The sequence below is a fragment of the Eumetopias jubatus genome, unplaced genomic scaffold, assembly GCF_037043125.1.
Source record: "Eumetopias jubatus isolate StellerSeaLion01/CBP00866 unplaced genomic scaffold, mEumJub1_p1.0 scaffold_15, whole genome shotgun sequence".
Classification (NCBI taxonomy): domain Eukaryota; kingdom Metazoa; phylum Chordata; class Mammalia; order Carnivora; family Otariidae; genus Eumetopias; species Eumetopias jubatus.
Genome location: NW_028274821.1, coordinates 48,322,354 through 48,339,278, shown reverse-complemented (window position 1 = coordinate 48,339,278; position 16,925 = coordinate 48,322,354). Strand labels below are relative to the sequence as shown.

The window sequence follows — 16,925 nt, the reverse complement described above, 5'->3', positions numbered from 1 at the left end:
ATGTCTTAAACCACTTTGTGTTTCTTATTTCCAGCCTTTACACAAACCATTTCCTTTATCTTGAATGCCCCTTACCAACCGATTTGCTTGAATTCTTACTTTCAGTCTTTACTTTGTGAATAAATTTATAAAGTGATCCATACATTGTGAACCTAAGTTGTTTGAGAAACGATGAATATAGATGATAATTCTGAACATTTGACTGCAAGAAAGAGACCAGATGAAAGCAGTGATCTCTTGATATTTGCATCATATTCTAGTACCTGGTAAATTGCCCTGTAAAGAATGGAAGAAATTGCTTTGAAGAGATGAAGTAGATGTAGATGTCAAAGATTATACTTGATTGTGCCAAAAGAGAATGAAAAGAGGGTTCCTGCACACAGCATAGTGGAAGAGATAAAGTGGCTAATATGTATAATTATGATCATGTAAAAAAGTGATATATGTAAATGGAAATATAAGAAAAAAAACCTGAAGGGGCGCCTGAGTGGCTCAGTCAGTTAAATATCCAACTCTTGATTTTGGCTCGGGTCGTGATCTCAGGGTTGTGGGATCCAGCCCAGAATTGGGCTCCCCACTCAGAGGGGAGTCTACTGGGGATTCTCTCCCTCTCCCTCTGCCCCTCCCTCAGCTCTCTCTCTCTCAAATGAATAAATAAATCTTTAAAAAATTATTTAAAAAAAGAAAAAGAAACTGAAACACATATATTTTTCTGGGTTATTAAAGAAAGTTTCATGAAAGTAATGGTTTCATAAAAGTCACTCCATTAGAGGAGTAAGATGTATATGAGAATGGTTGAATTTGAAGAATAGAGGTGAAGAAAAAAAAGAAAAAGTCCCAATAATGACTTTGGATTGAGTGAAGAAGAAAGGAGGAAAGAATTTCTGAAAGAAGCATATTTGTAGAAAAAGATTTGCAATCACACACACACACACACACAAATTTGTATTTACTTTTTTTTATGTGCTTCAAAAAATCCTTAATTTTTTTTTGGTTGTTTTGAGGATCAGTACAGACGTTTCAATTTGTACACAATTCTTAACATATGTACCGAAAATCTAAAAAAACCATGTAGTTGTGATTCTTTTCTAAAAGTTATTCCAGTGACCTTCCAGCTTAAAATTTGGAGGCAAATTTTCCTTAACAGTATATCAAGTACCAAGATCTTCAAATGCTGATACACTGTTACATTGTTAAGTCTCATTAATTCACAATTTAATATATATACTACATACTCAAATTCTCAATCTTGAACAGCACATTAACAGAGTTACTAGGAAAATCGGACTACCACGACCAAGATGTTACAGAGTGCACCAGAATTCGGACCGGGAGAGCCAAGATCTAGGAGTGGTTTTCTTTAGGAAACAATTCTACCAAAAACAACATGGGAATAGAAGTAATTTAAAATATTCAAGACATAGTAAATGCACGACCGACTCCAAATTGCCATTTAGTATGCTTGGTATTATAGGATATAAAAACTACCCCAGCTATGGAATGTTGAGCTGACACCCAAGACAATCAAAGCCTCCCACATTCAATATCTCACTATTTCCTGGTTGTACCAAAAAATAAACAACCAGCAAATGATTTCACCTCTTAAAAAAAAGCATTTACACTTAAAAAATGGGATGAGGTGGGATTCCCTCCTTCTTAAAAATGTTTCTAGAGCTACTAAAAAACTTGCATTTACAAAATAGTTGATAAAAATATTCCTCTGGATTGTACAAGAAGGGCGACAGGGACCACTGATAAGACATGGTTTATGGTATTAATCAGACTTGGCTTCTTTCTCTCCTGCTTCATCGGAGGCTGGACTCTCCTCATTTTTAGTTTCTCCGTTTTCTGCAGGTAAGTCTTCTTTCGTTTCTTGGTTAGCCACTTCAGCCTGTTTTCCCTTTGCTCCCCTTTTCCCCTTTGTTTGCACTTTTTTGTCTAAAGATTTATCCTTTCCTGCCGCCTTTTTTGGCTTCGTTTCCACTTTGCAGGAGCAGGTTTAGCTGACAACCTCGCCGACCTCCTCTTGGGCTCCTCCTTCGACGCCCCCTCGGGGGAGCTGACCTTCCTCTTGGGCATCGTGGGGGCGGGGCGGGCGTGCCGGGTGTCTGCTGGCCGCGGCGCGCCGAGACCCTTCGCGAATCTGGGCTGTCTGGCGGCTACCGGTAGTTCCTCCCCGTATTTACTTTTCTGGGGCCTGAAGCTTATATAATCATGGGAGCTATCTTTCAGAGAAAGAATGTAAAATCACAAATATAAAGTTAAGTATAAACCAAATATCCATTAGAATGAGAAAAGAAATTATACAACTTATAAAATGCCACAAATACCACAAAATTTAGAAAATAACTGTATTTTATAATATAGAATATTATATATTCTATATTATAAAATATAATATAAAATATATATTCTATATTATAAGATATAATATAAAATATAATATAAAAATAAAATAAATAAATAAATAAATAAAATAAAAAATACAAATATTTTTATTCAGATGGCTGAGTAATATTCCATGGTATATATATATACCACATCTTCTTTATCCATTCGTCTGTTGAAGGGCATCTCGGCTCTTTCCACAGTTTGGCTATTGTGGACATTGCTGCTATGAACATTGGGGTGCATATGGCCCTTCTTTTCACTACATCTGTGTCTTCGGGGTAAATACCCAGGAGTGCAATTGCTGGGCCATAGGGTAGCTCTATTTTTAATCTTTTGAGGAACCTCCACATTGTTTTCCAAAGTGGCTGTACCAACTTGCATTCCCACCAACAGTGTAAGAGGGTTCCCCTTTCTCCACAACCTCTCCAACATTTGTTGTTGAATACCCAACTTCGGCATCAACGTGGATGGGACTGGAGGAGATGATGCTAAGTGAAATAAGTCAAGCAGAGAAAGTCAATTATCATATGGTTTCACATATTTGTGGAACATAAGGAATAGCAGGGAGGACATTAGGAGAAGGAAGGGAAGAATGAAGGAGGGGAAATAGGAGGGGGAGACGAACCATGAGAGACGATGGACTCTGAGAAACAAACTGAGGGTTCTAAAGGGGAGGGGGTGGGGCGATGGGTTAGCCTGGTGATGGGTATTAAGGAGGGCACATACTGCATGGAGCACTGGGTGTTATATGCAAACAATGAATCATGGAACACTACATCAAAAACTAATGATGTACTGTACGGTGACTAACATAACATAATAAAAATATTTTTATTCATAATATATAATTTACATGAACAAAAATGTGCAAATTTTAGTATGGAGTTTAGTGAGCATTGACATACATATAAACTTAAGTAATCACCAATCCAGTCAAGATATAGAACATTTCTTTTAGCCCTGAGCTTTCTTATGCTCCTTTCCAGTCAATTTCCACCCCAAAGTCAATCTCTGATCCAATTTCTGTGATCATAGACTATTTTTGCTTAATCTTGACTTTCACCAAAGGCATATAATTCAGTTTGAACTTTTTAAATACATGGATGATCTCTGATGCGGGAAACAAAGGCAGAAGAAAAATTATTAAATTTCCTACTACTTACAGCCCACTGACAAGTCCTTAAGACAGACATAGTGACATTCCTCTAGGAACTCACCTACATCCATATTAATAAATTGCTAAGGGCAAAAGGCAATCTTAGCCCAACCCCAGGATCCTGTAAGTCTACTTTAACATATAAAAATTCCTTTGGAAACTTCCTTTATCTCTATCCCCCAAGATACATGTTGGCAATCATCCCCCAAGCATATGACCCACTGAAATACATGTGAAGGGTCTCATAACTCAGGTTTTATTAGACAGTAATAAATGACCTTTTCCCACCATAGTTAGCCCCCTCAAGGTCCTGGAAACTTTGCTTCCAAAATTCCTTAGAGACTTACGCTATCCCTAACCTCCTCCCAACTTGAAAGTATAAAATAGGCCACTCTTCATGACCCCGGCGCAGCTTTTTCTGCTCACGCATCCTGTCTCCGTGCTTTAATAAAATCACCTTTTTGCACCAAAGATGTCTCAAGATTTCTTTCTTGGCCGTCAGCTTTGAGCCCTAATGTCTTTTCCTACCTCAATCTCTTTCACTGAAAATAAAAATTTGGAAATTCATCCATGCTGTTGCATGTATCAGTAGTTTGTTTTTAAAGCTTTGTCATATTTCATTGTAATAATGTGCCACAGATTTCTTACTTTTTCTCCTATTAAGGAATATTTAGATTGTTTCCAGTTTAGGGTATTAGGAGTTAAGGTGCTATGAACATTTACACATTATCTACAAGTCTTTATGTAGACACAAGTTTTCATTTAACATAGAGTAAAATCCCAGGAGAGAAAGAATGAGTCATGAGGCCAGTTTCTGTTTGACTGTATGAAAACTTATCAAACTGGTTTCTGAAGTAGTCATGTTATTTTACATTCCCAATGGGAAGTCAGGACTTCCAGTTTTTCCAAATCCTTAGTCTTCTTTTAAACGTGAAATAGTTCTTAATCTTGTTTTAATTTACATTTCCATGATACGTATGGATGCAGCCAATTTGTGCATAAAAGGATGCTTAACATCAATAGATATCAGAAAAATGCAGAACATTTTAATTTTGGTGAAATCCAGTTGATAATTTTTCTTTCATTTTTAGTGCTTTTTTGCACTGTTAAAACTTTTCCTACACTAAGATTGGTTATTCATTCTCCCATTATGGGGATATTTGAATTATTTTTATTTTGGGGGAGATTATCAGTAGAATTTGCTGTAAACTTTAGTACATGATTGGAAAAACTTTCATACATTTGTACATGCATATACAAGTCTTTGATGGGATGTAATTATTCATTTACCATGGGTAAATTCCCAGGAAGGAAACTACACTTCACTAAACTACTTTTTTGTGGGCAGAATCTATTCCTGCCCCTTTTAAATTTTATTTAATTAAAGATTTCATTTATTTGTTTTGACAGAGAGAGAGAGACACAGCGAGAGAGGGAACGCAAGCAGGGGGAGTGGGAGAGGGAGAAGCAGGCTTCCCGCTGAGCAGAGAGCCAGACGTGGGGCTCCATCCCAGGACCCTGGGATCATGACCTGAGCTGAAGGCAGATGCTTAACGACTGAGCCACCCAGGCACCCCTCTGATCCCCTTTTAAATTGGGTTGTTTATCTACTGATTTCTATATATTTTTCATGTATATGGAATAAAATCTTTTTTGTTATGTGTTTTGAGAATATGTTCCCTAATTCTATGGCTTGCTTTTTTTTCATTTTCTTATCAGTGGTTTTGATGACCAAAATATTTAATTTAGGTGAAAATCAATTTTTCTATTTTTTCCTTTATATTTCATGACTTTTTATCATATCAAAGAAATTTTCCCTACAATAAAATTAAGCAAATATTTTTCTATGATTTCTCAAAAAGGCACATGCATTTAGATTATGTTTATGTGTATGATCCATCTCAAATACTTATATATGTTGTAAGGTAAGTGTCAAGGTAAAATTCTTTTCCCATATGTATATACAGTGGTTCAAGCAGAATTTGTTGAAAAAAATCTCCATTCCCATGGGAATATCTTGGAGCATTTGCCAAAAATCAATTTTCTATATATGTGGGAGGTCATGTTTGGACTTTTTACTCTAATTGATCTGTTTTTCTATTAGTCCATACAACATTGACTTAGTTATAGTAAATAGTAAGTTGTTTTGTTGTGTTTAGTAAATAACTAACTTTATTAAACAAAATATGCACCATTGAGAAAGATTTTCAGGCAACTCTTGGAAAAAATCTAGAGCAAAAAAAAAATTCTATCTTTATTAGAAAAATTGGCCAAAACTGACCACTTTTATTCCCACCAGTAGCATATGAATGGTCCGTTTTTTCCACATCCTTACCAGCATTTGTTATTTTCATTATTTTTTTAGCCATTATAAATAGTGCTTAATTATATGTCATTGAGGTTTTAATTTGTATTTTCCTAATGGTTAATGATACTGAATATATTTTCATGTGTCTATTTGCATGTCCATATCCTTTTCATTGAAATGCTGTCCATATATTTTTCTCCCCCTCTAATTGGTTTGTTTAGTTTTCTTACTGTTGAGTTTTGAGAGTTCTTTCTAATACTAGCACTGTCAGATATATGGCTTGCAAATATTTTCTCTCAGTTTGTAGCTTGTATTTTCATCCCCTTTACAAGGCTGTCAAATTTAACTTTGTCTAGTCCTAGGGGCGCCTGGGTGCCTCAGTAGGTTAAGCATCTCACTCTTGGTTACAGCTCGGGTCACAATCTCAGGGTCCTGGGATCAAGTCCCTCTGGGATCAAGCCCCTGTGCAGGGCTCCAAGCTCAGCTTGGAGTCTGCTTGTCCCCTTCCCGGCCTCTCCGCTTCTCCCCCATTCCTCCCCTCACTCTTTCTCTCAAATAAATAAATAAAAATTTTAAAAAAAGAATTTTGTCTAATCCTAGATTCTAAATATTTTTCCTGATTTTTTTTTCTAAAAAATTTTACATTTAAGTTTACGATCAATTTTGAGTTAAGGTCTGAGGTTCATATTGAGGTTTATTAAAAAAATTCTTCTTGTCTATGACTTTCCAGTTGCTCCATTTGTTAAAATGGCTATTCTTCCTCCATTAAGTTGTTTTTGTTCTGTCATCAAAATCTGTTGGGAATATTTCTGTGGTCTCTGCTGGGTCCCACTAACACCTATGGAGAAGGGGAGGGGAAGCACTGGGGATGCAGTGATTAGCTGCATCAGCTCACACCATCTCATTAAGTCTCACACCTACCATGTGGAGGAGGTAGAGGCTTAGCTCACGTTGGACCCTGCTGGCACACTACCCTAGTAGGGGAATCAGAACACTACTTGCTTCTGCTGGGCAGGGTACAGAAGATCAACTCCTTGCCTGGTCGGTCAACACCACCCAACTGGGAAATCAGAGTGACAGTTGTTGCTTCCATAGAGGGGATGGGTATAGCTGGGTAGAATATCTGCTTCCCATTCCTCCTCACCGAAGTCACAGTGAAGGCAGTATTTCCATTTGTGCTTGAGTGGAATAGGGTAAGTGTTGCTCAGATGTTTTCTGTTCCATTTGGCTACCCTTGTCCTGATCGAATGATTCGGAGGGACAGGCTTTTCCTAGTTTTTTCTACCTGTGTCTATTGATAGGTATTTTGGAGTCTTCTGTGATATTTGGAAAACAATAAGAAAACCCAGAGAACTCACTATCATGTTTTTGGTCAAGTCCTGAAATCCCTAGGCAATGTGCCCTCTTGCCACTTTTGAGAGGCTTACTCTGCTTGTTATGTCCAGGATATTTTAGTTGTAAGAGGGAGGACCTGGAAAGAATGGTACTACCCCATCTTGGTCAAAACTGAAGTCCTCCAAATATTTATTACAGGACTCTAAGTATTGAGTGTATGAAGGCATTCATTGCACATGTAGTAGTTCCATTATAAATATATGATTCTTCTGATACATGTAATATCTCTGGCAATCTTAAATATATATTACCTGAATGTTTCACAACGTAGGATAAAATAATATAACTGGAAGTCATAGATTCTATCCAAACATACATTTTAAATTGGCCTCTATTCCTTTTGTTGTTGTTGTTGAAATGGCTAGGGAAAAAAACCTTATGCATACAAATGAGAGAATTAGATCCATTTTCTTTCCATATCAGTGTTTAAATAACTAGATTCATTTACCCACTTTATTTTAAGATTTTATTTATTTCACAGAAGGAGACACAATGAGAGAGGGAACACAAGCAGGGGGAGTGGGAGAGGGAGAAGCAGGCTTCCCGCTGAGCAGGGAGCCCGATGTGGGGCTTGAACCCAGGACCCTGGGATCATGACCTGAGCCGAAGGCAGATGCTTAACGACTGCGCCACCCAGGCACCCCCATTTACCGACTTTAAACTTTACATTTCTACCAAATTAATGTTTTGAAGTTTTTTCTGATCTTTTTAATGAGGTTTTACTGTGATGTTTTTCTTCTTGTAGGATTGAGGATATATACATCTGTTATATAATTGTTTTTTCACTAGCTGTTATTCTATTTATGGTACATCAATGATACATTTGTAATGATGCTATTATATAAAACCATAAAAATATCTAGATTAGTACGTTATAAATGATTACAAACCCTCTGTGGACCTCTTATGATTTAAGTAATCTCCTAGGTCACATTCTGGATCCCAGACTGGCTTCTTATTCATGCCTTATTTTCTAATTGCAAGTTGCAGATGTTTAAATGTATTTCTCTCTTCTATAGAACTAGCTTCCTTCCTCCTGGAGGCTAGTGAAAATAAGCTCTTTTCAGTATAAGGATTTTATCACTAATTACCAATGGAAAATAGGGCATAACAAAAGGCAGTCAACACGGAACAATCTTCCAGAATCTTACATAGCCACCCCTCTTTGTTGCTCTGGTTGTTTCTTCCTTATTTCCTCTTTGAAAAAGCACCAGAATAATTTATTTCTTGTTTTGTCCAGTCTATTACTATGAGAAAAACTGACTTCTCCTCTTCCTCTCTTGAGTCCCTCAGAGCTTCAGTGTGACTTTCTTCTGACACAACCAAAAGTCATTACAGAAATCTGTTGTGGTGCTTTGCTTCATCCCAGCTAGAACTACAGAAGTGTTCTCGGGAATCTCAGTATACTCTTTATTTTAAAAAAAGTCACCCTAGACTATGTGTGTTTTTATGATCCCATTAACATTTGTAATATTTAGAAAACAGAGGAGATAGCATCAGTGGTTGGACAGTTACTGTAACACATTTTCTACTGTCCCTCATGATAGAAATTCTGCCAAAGATTAGAGAATGGAATAACATAAACAATCTCAACTTTTTGAAAACTAAAAGTCACATTTACTATGAAGCTAAATATGTTTTCAAATATTTCATCTACTTGCATATGTCCTTTCCAAGGTTTGAAGATGGACCAAACAATGTGCTCTCATTGTTGAATATGAGATCATAATATTTATACATATAATTAAATATATATAATTAAATATATCTAATCTAATATAATGTATACATAAATATTATATTATATATTATATATAAGATTTATAAAAAATAAAACACTTTAATGACATTCAGTTTAAACTGCTCTTTCCAACTGAAAATATTTTAAAAAATCAATATAATCTACTATATCAACATAAAAAGGTTGCGAAAAACATTTGAAAAAAATCCAATACACATTTTGGATAAAAACTCTCAGTAATCTAGGAATAAAGAGGAATTATCTCAATTTTTAAAAAGCATGTACAAAAAGCCTGCAGCTAACATCATACTTAATGATGAAAAACTGGTTAGCGTTCTGCAAAGACGGAATGAGAGAGTACTGTCTACTCTAACCACTCTTATGCAACATATTACCAGAAGGTCTAGCTACTAAAACAGTGCAAGGATAAGAAATAAGAAGCACAAAAATTGGAAAGGAGGAAATAAATTTGTATTTGTATATGACATGTTTATCTATGAGAAACTCTGAAGGAATATTAAAAAAATACTCCTTGAACTAATAAGTGAGTTCATTATGATTGCAAAATACAAAATCACACAACATATTGCATTTCTATATACTAACAATTGACCTATAGAAACGGTTATAAAAAAAAAATCATTAAAATTACTCCAAAGAAAATAACGTACATGGATTTGCAAAATATATATGAAATATCTACACTTAATAAAATATGCACTGGATTTGTATTGTGAAAATTACAAAATTCTGATGAATGAAATAAAAAAAAAAGACCTAAGTAAATGGAGTGACATAATGTGGTCATGGATGGGAAGAGTAAAGATGTCAATTTTCCTTAAATGAATCAATAGGGGGGATGTAATTCAGACCTAAACCTAAGCAATACTTTTTTGCAGATGTATAAAAAGTGATTATGAATAGCTAAAACAATTTTGAAAAAGAAGAATAAAGTGGGAGGAATAATCCTTCTAATATTAAAGCCTCTTAGATAGCTACAGTAATCAAGACTATGATATTTAGAGAGAAATAGACACATAGAACAAGGGAACAGAATAGCAGACCCAGAAATAGACCCACTCAAATATTTCCAACTTATTTTTAACAACTGAGCAAAAGCAATTCAGTGGAGGAAGGATAGACATTTTGACAAATGAAGCAATCGGAAATCCATAGGCAAAGAAACTGAAGCTCAGTCTAAATTTCGGAGTTTTACTCAAAATTGATCACAGACTTAAATGTAAAACCAAACATTTTAGAAAAGAACTTTCAGAAAATCTTTGGAAATGGTCTAGGCAAAGAGTTCTTAAACTTGATAACAAAAGCAAAATCCACAAAAGGAAAAATAACAAAGTTTGATCTCATCAAAATTTTAAAACGATTTGCTCCATGGGAGATCTTGTGACAAGGATGAAAAGACAAGTTACAGACTGGGAAGAAATATTTGTGATCCACATAACTGACAAAGGACCAATATCTAGAATATATAAAGGATTCTCAAAAGTCAATAGTAAAAACAAATAATCCCATTAGAACATGGGCAAAGATATGTCAAACACTGTTGGTGGGATTCTAAAATAGAACAGTGATGCAAGTAAAGGGGATGCTAGTTTCTTACAAAACTAAACATTTTCAAACAACTCAGCAATTGCATACTTGGGCATTTGTCCCAAAGAACTCAAAAGTTATGTTTACACGGATGTTTATATACATTTGTTTATCAACAAATGTTTATAATAGCTTTATTTATAACAGCCAAATACTGGAGGCAAGTCAGATGTCCTTCAACTGGTGAATGGTCAAACAAACTGGGGTAGACCACATCATGAATTACTACTCAGCAATAAAACAAAACTGTAGACCCATACAACTTGGATAAATCTCAAGGGAATTCTGCTGAGTGACATAAATCCAGTCTCAACATGGGAAATACTATATGATTCCATTTCTATAATACTCATGAAATGACAAAACTATTCAGATTAAGAACACATTAGTGCTTGCCAAGGAGGGAGGGTAGTGGCTGTGTCTATAAAAGTATGGCATAAAGGATGCAGTAGTGGAACTGTTCTGTATCTTGATTGTGGTAGATACACAAATGTATACATGTTGTAAAACTGTACAGAACCAAAGATACACACATGCATACATACATACATACCAAGTGCATATGAAACTGGTAAAACCTGAAGAATGTCGGTAGATTATATCAATGTCAATTTCCTGGCCGTGTATGCTCTAGTTATGCAAGATGTTACCTTTGAGGGAAACTGACTAAAGGGTATGCAGAATATGTCTGTACCATTTCTTATAACTGCATGTGAATCTGTTATCACAAAATTAAAAAAAAATTTAAGGAAGTCATCAATGTGTACAATTAGATACTGTTGTGGGTAATGGGAAACAGACTGTAAGTAAATTCACTAAAAATCAGTAGTTATCTCTAGGGAAAAAAAAAATCACTTGTACCTTCTAAATGTCTCCCATCCATCTTTTCTTCCAGCCTCATCTGGATTGGACACCATGCTCCATAGTCATAATATTCCCTCGCTTACACTTTCACCTCTGCCTTGCATTCTCTCCCTCCATCATTCTTCCCTGGCAAATTACATCCAACTCTTCAGACACTCCAAGACACTTCACCCTGCCTCTGGAAAGAGGACTGTGACAGGATTAAAACACACAACCTTAATGACATTCAACCTCTATGGTTAAAAACTCACGTGGGCCTGCAGTGCTGCCTATATACACCCTCTGTATTGCCATTGTTTATTCACTCTCCCAGTCTCCTAGGTACAAATTTCAAATCTTTGCTTCTCTTCCCAAAACCTAAGAGCCTTTTTTCTGCTCCTTATCTAATTTGGTGATTTTGTTTCTTTTCTCCCTCAGAAAATGAAAGCAAAAAGGAGAGAAGTTCCATATTCCCAAACCTGCCAACATGCATTCATATTTTTGCCCCTGTTTATTCTTAGGATAGATTATCTGATCATGTATCCCTGCCCAGCATTTTTGGGGGGTCATGGTTAGTATTCCTTCTTGACCATTCAAGTTGTGTAGCTCAAAAATCCCATCTACTGGATGATACAAACATGCTACACTATCTTCCATAGAGAAAAACCTCTTCCTTGACCTCCCTATTCTCCTTTAGTTACTGACCTAATATCATTTAGAAAAATACTTCTCAAAAAGTCATTCCCTCTTCTCCACGTTTTCACATTTAAACCTACTCCAATTAAATATTCTTACCCATCATACATCCAAAACTGCTCATGTTCATATTATCAACGTCCTGCACATTTCTAAGTCCAATGACTGGTCCTCACTTTGAACATCAGGGTATTTGACACTATTAACACCATAATTAAAAAAAAAAAACAAAAACTTTCTTATCTTGACCTCATAGATAATAATCTCTGAAGGTTTTCTTTCTATATCACAAACCACTTCTTAGGCTTCTTTGCAGTTTCTTCTTCCTTTTCCCTATCACTAAATTTTGAGGTTGCCCAGGGCTAAGTTCTGGGATCTCTTTTCTTTCTCTGTCTATATTCATTTCCAAGTGACCTGTTCCTGGCCTCTGTAGGAGTTCCAAATACTAAGCATATAACTCTTAATTTCTATCTTCAGTCCTGATTCTTCCCTGAGTTCTAGACACATAAATATAATCCTTTACCTCTTTATTTGGATGTTTATTAAACACCTCAAGCTTTACATGTCCACTAGAGAATTCTTGATATCCTCCTGTTTCTTTTTCATCTCTCCACCCAGTCTTGTTGTTCAGACCACAACTTTGGAAGCATCATTGGTTTCTTTCTTTCTCTTACCCTCTATATCCAATCCATAATCAAATTCTATAATTTCTACATTCAAAATATATCTAGAATCTGATCACAACTTACCAGCTCCAGTTTGTTTTCTAAAATTCTCTTTTCAGACCACCGTCATCTTTTATATGGTTATTTAATAACCTCCAAACCTGTTTGCCTGTTCTCTCCTTTTTACCTAAGGGCTATTCTCCACAACACAGCTAGGATGATCCTTTTAAAATGTACATCAACTTATCTTTATTCTCACAGACCAAAATTCATGTAGAACGTCAGCCTGGCTTCACACTATATCACTGAGATTTTAAGGTTATCTCAGCCAGCCGCATCATTTAGCCTAGCTAAGATAAAGAGCTGATTCCTCTATAACTGATCAAATAAGAAGGCACAAATTTGGCAAGACTTTAGATACAAATACTAGATGGACCTATAGAGAACACCATATCCAAGAACTGAAAATAAACTTTTTTTAATCACATACAAAATCTTTACAATATTTGATCATAAGTCATAAAGCCAATCACCACAATTTTTAAAAATTAGATCCATACATTCATTTTTTTTTAAATATTTTATTTATTTGACAGAGAGAGACACAGTGAGAGAGGGAACACAAGCAGGGGCAGTGGGAGCGGGAGAAGCAGACTTCCTGCCAAGCAGGGAGCCCGATGTGGGACTCGATCCCAGGACCCTGGGATCATGACCTGAGCCGAAGGCAGATGCTCAATGACTGAGCCACCCAGGCACCCTCCATACATTCATTGATCTGGAAATTACACAAGAAAATTTTTAAAAGGATGGCTAGAAAATACCCAAATATTTGGAAATTAAGAAATACATTTCTAAGTAACACCCTTGGTCAAAGACGAAATAATAACAATTATCAAATATTTTGAGTTGAATAATGAAAATATTACAGATAAAAGCTGGTGAGGATGACATCACTGAAAATGGAGGAGTAGTAAACCTTGGGGCTCTGACCCTTCACACACACACAAAAACAAATAAGCTGGAAAGAACTATCAGAATCAATGTTTCGGGACTTTTGGAATTTAGTGAAAAACTTAAAACAGTGAAGGGAAAGCTTACAAGAGAAAGGAGCTGCTGTATTGTGTAAAAGCACAGTGGCAATTTACATTGCCTTCCCACCATCTCCCACTTACCAGATTGGTGGCAGCCATAAGATGGCAGCCCATACACCCTTCAGGTTGCTGATGCCAAAGGGAACAATAATGGGCCCAATTCTCAAAGAACTGTGTTTTGTGTTTTGAGCTATCTAGTTCCCTCAAGGACCGGCTTGCCTCTGTTTCATCTGACTTGAAGTGTTCCCAGGGTTGGGGTGGCTTCCTTGGTGGTTTTTGTCAGAAGGATATGAAGGCAAAAGTACTGGCTGCAGTAGACTGGGACAAGGAGTAGTAAGAAAAAGACACACTTCCCAGATAAAAAGCCTGGAAAGGAAGAGGTTGGGAAAAGAGATAACGTGATAAAATAAGGGCATTTAAAAGCTCATTCACACACTGGGTAATGGAGAAGTCCATGTGCATAAACATGGCTGAATGCATGTTCAGAAAAGGCTTGAGAAGACCCTAAGCTTTCCCTCTGGCTGGCCTTCAGGTTCCATGCAATTAGGAATAGGCTAAGGCAGAGTTTTAAAAGGCCCGGACAAATGTTGGAGTGAACCAATAACAAGCCAATCTATAAAGACTGCAGAATTTTTCTTTTTCTTTTCCTCTCTCTCTCTCTCTCTCTGTCTCTCTTTCTCTTCTCGGTTCCAAGCCTTTAAGGAAACTGTTAAAATTCTAGCTGACCTTTAAGCTAATAGAACACAGATTTCAGTGGCCACATATGATAAAGACTACAGGGTTTACATGAAATAGTTTAGAAAAGATATTAGGGGTGCCTGAGTGGTTCAGTTGGTTAAGTGTCTGCCTTCGACTTAGGTCATGATCCTGGTCCCAGGGTCAAGCTCTGCATTGGGCTCCCTGCTCAGCAGGGAGCCTGCTTCTCCCTCTCCCTCTGCCCTTCTCCCCCACCCTCTGCTCATGCTTGCTCTCCTGTGCTCTCTTGAGCATGCTCTCTCTCAAATAAATAAATAAAATCTTTAAAAAAATTTTTTTAAGATATTAAACAAACCCCAACTTCCCACATATGTACAAAAATGAGTCTCAGTTGTATTATAGACCTAAATGTGAAAGGCAAAATTGAAAAATATTTAGAGGTTAATGCAGAAAACATCTTCATTACCATGGAGTAATGAAGAATTTTTTTAAAAAGATTTTATTTATTTATTTGAGAGAGAGAGCACAAGATGGGGGAGGGTCAGAGGCAGAAGCAGACTCCACACTGAGCAGTGACCCCTAATGCAGGGCTCCATCCTGAGACTCTGGGATCATGACCTGAACCAAAGGCAGACACTTAACTGACTGAGCCGACCAGACGCCTCTGAAGAATTTTTATTAGACAAGATACAAATACTAAAATAAGGGGAAAGACCAATAAATTAGCTTACCTAAACTAAGAACTCTTGTTCACCAAAGTACGATATCAATGAATGAAAATGCAAGCCACAGAGTGAGAGAAAATATTTGCAACACATATAACTGAAACATACTTATATCCAGACTAAAATTAAAAAAAAAAATAAATAACAACAAACTCTTGTAAACAAACAAAACCAATAGAAAACAATGGGTAACAGACTGACTTGGCACTTTACAAAACAATAATCTAAATAAGAAAAGGTACTCAATAGTATTTATAATAGGAGAAATTATAAATGTAATTACAATAATGTATACCTATACACCTCCAAACTTAGCATAGTTTGTCAGCTGCAAATATGTAGTGTACTAATAGTGTGGCTTTGAATAGGTGTAAATATGAAAGCTGTTTGCTACTATGTAGTTAAGTTCGCAATGAGCATTAACACATGACCCAGAAATTACTCAGGTGTTTGCATATGTACCAGAATCCCTGTACACATTTTTTTTATAGCAGCGCTGGTAATGATAGCTTAATGCTGGAATCAATCCACATGTTAATCAACAGTACAAGAGATAAACAGTTATATTTTGACATAGGACTACTTTTCAACAGTGAAAATGAGCTACATCCAATAAGCCAGTAACAGTGGCTGACTTTACCAATATAAAATTGATAGAACCAGCACATAAAATGAAGTACTCCTATAAAGTCAAAAAGAGGCAAACCCAAATTATATAGGAGTGCATACAGATGTTTAAACTATACAGAAAATCAAATAAATCACTACTAATAAAGACAAAATGATGTGTAGTGGTTATTTGGATGTTCATTATTGCACTGTTAGTTTAAATGTATGTATTGAGTTCTATGTTTTTGTTATATAGTTTATATTGGAGGGTAAGAAGTATTCATAAAATACATTTAAAGTCATTATCAAAATGCAAGAGTAGTTCTTGGTATTAAGAATAGAACATTCTGCTCTTGCAGGCATATTGTCCAGGAAGGACGAATGGAAAAATCATTTTGGAAACCACCTAAGATATAATTTTTAACCTTAATAGCATTTAGTGTATTATGTATGGGAAGTAATATGCTTGGTAAAGAAAATGAGGAAAATAGAGAAAAGCACAGAGAAACCTAAGTGACAAGGTAGTTCCAACATCTAGATTATTAGTCAAGTAGTATGTAATGCATAGATCATAGATGTATACTTATATATTACTGTTATTGTGTGAAAAATATCTATATATAAAAAGGGCAACTCCTTGGCGTCGAGATTGCAAAAAACGTCCTGGTTCATGATTTGCCTTTAATTTGCATAGTGTTTTTCAGAGCGTTTTTTAAATTTAACATTTTTATGTAACCACTTCTATCAGAATTTTTAATTATAGTCTTTATCTTTGGTGTCATGTTTTGAGAGCCCTTACTATCTCTAATTTACAAAGCTATTCATAGTTTTGTCTGGGATGTGTCTGGGTTATGTTTTTAATGTTTATATGCAATCTAACTGGAATTCAGTTTTATTTATTTTTAAGGAAAGGATATAATTTTATTTTTAACTAAAAATAGCAACCAATTATCCTAACACCATTATTCAAGTAACCTATCCATTTACTACTCATTTCACAT

The 16,925-nt window shown here is 35.8% G+C and overlaps 1 pseudogene; it reads right to left on the bottom strand.

The window, feature by feature from the left end:
- Window positions 1-1,366: 1,366 nt before the first annotated feature.
- LOC114218216 (non-histone chromosomal protein HMG-14 pseudogene) lies at window positions 1,367-2,079 on the bottom strand (annotated as a pseudogene).
- Between the last annotated feature and the right edge of the window lie 14,846 nt (window positions 2,080-16,925).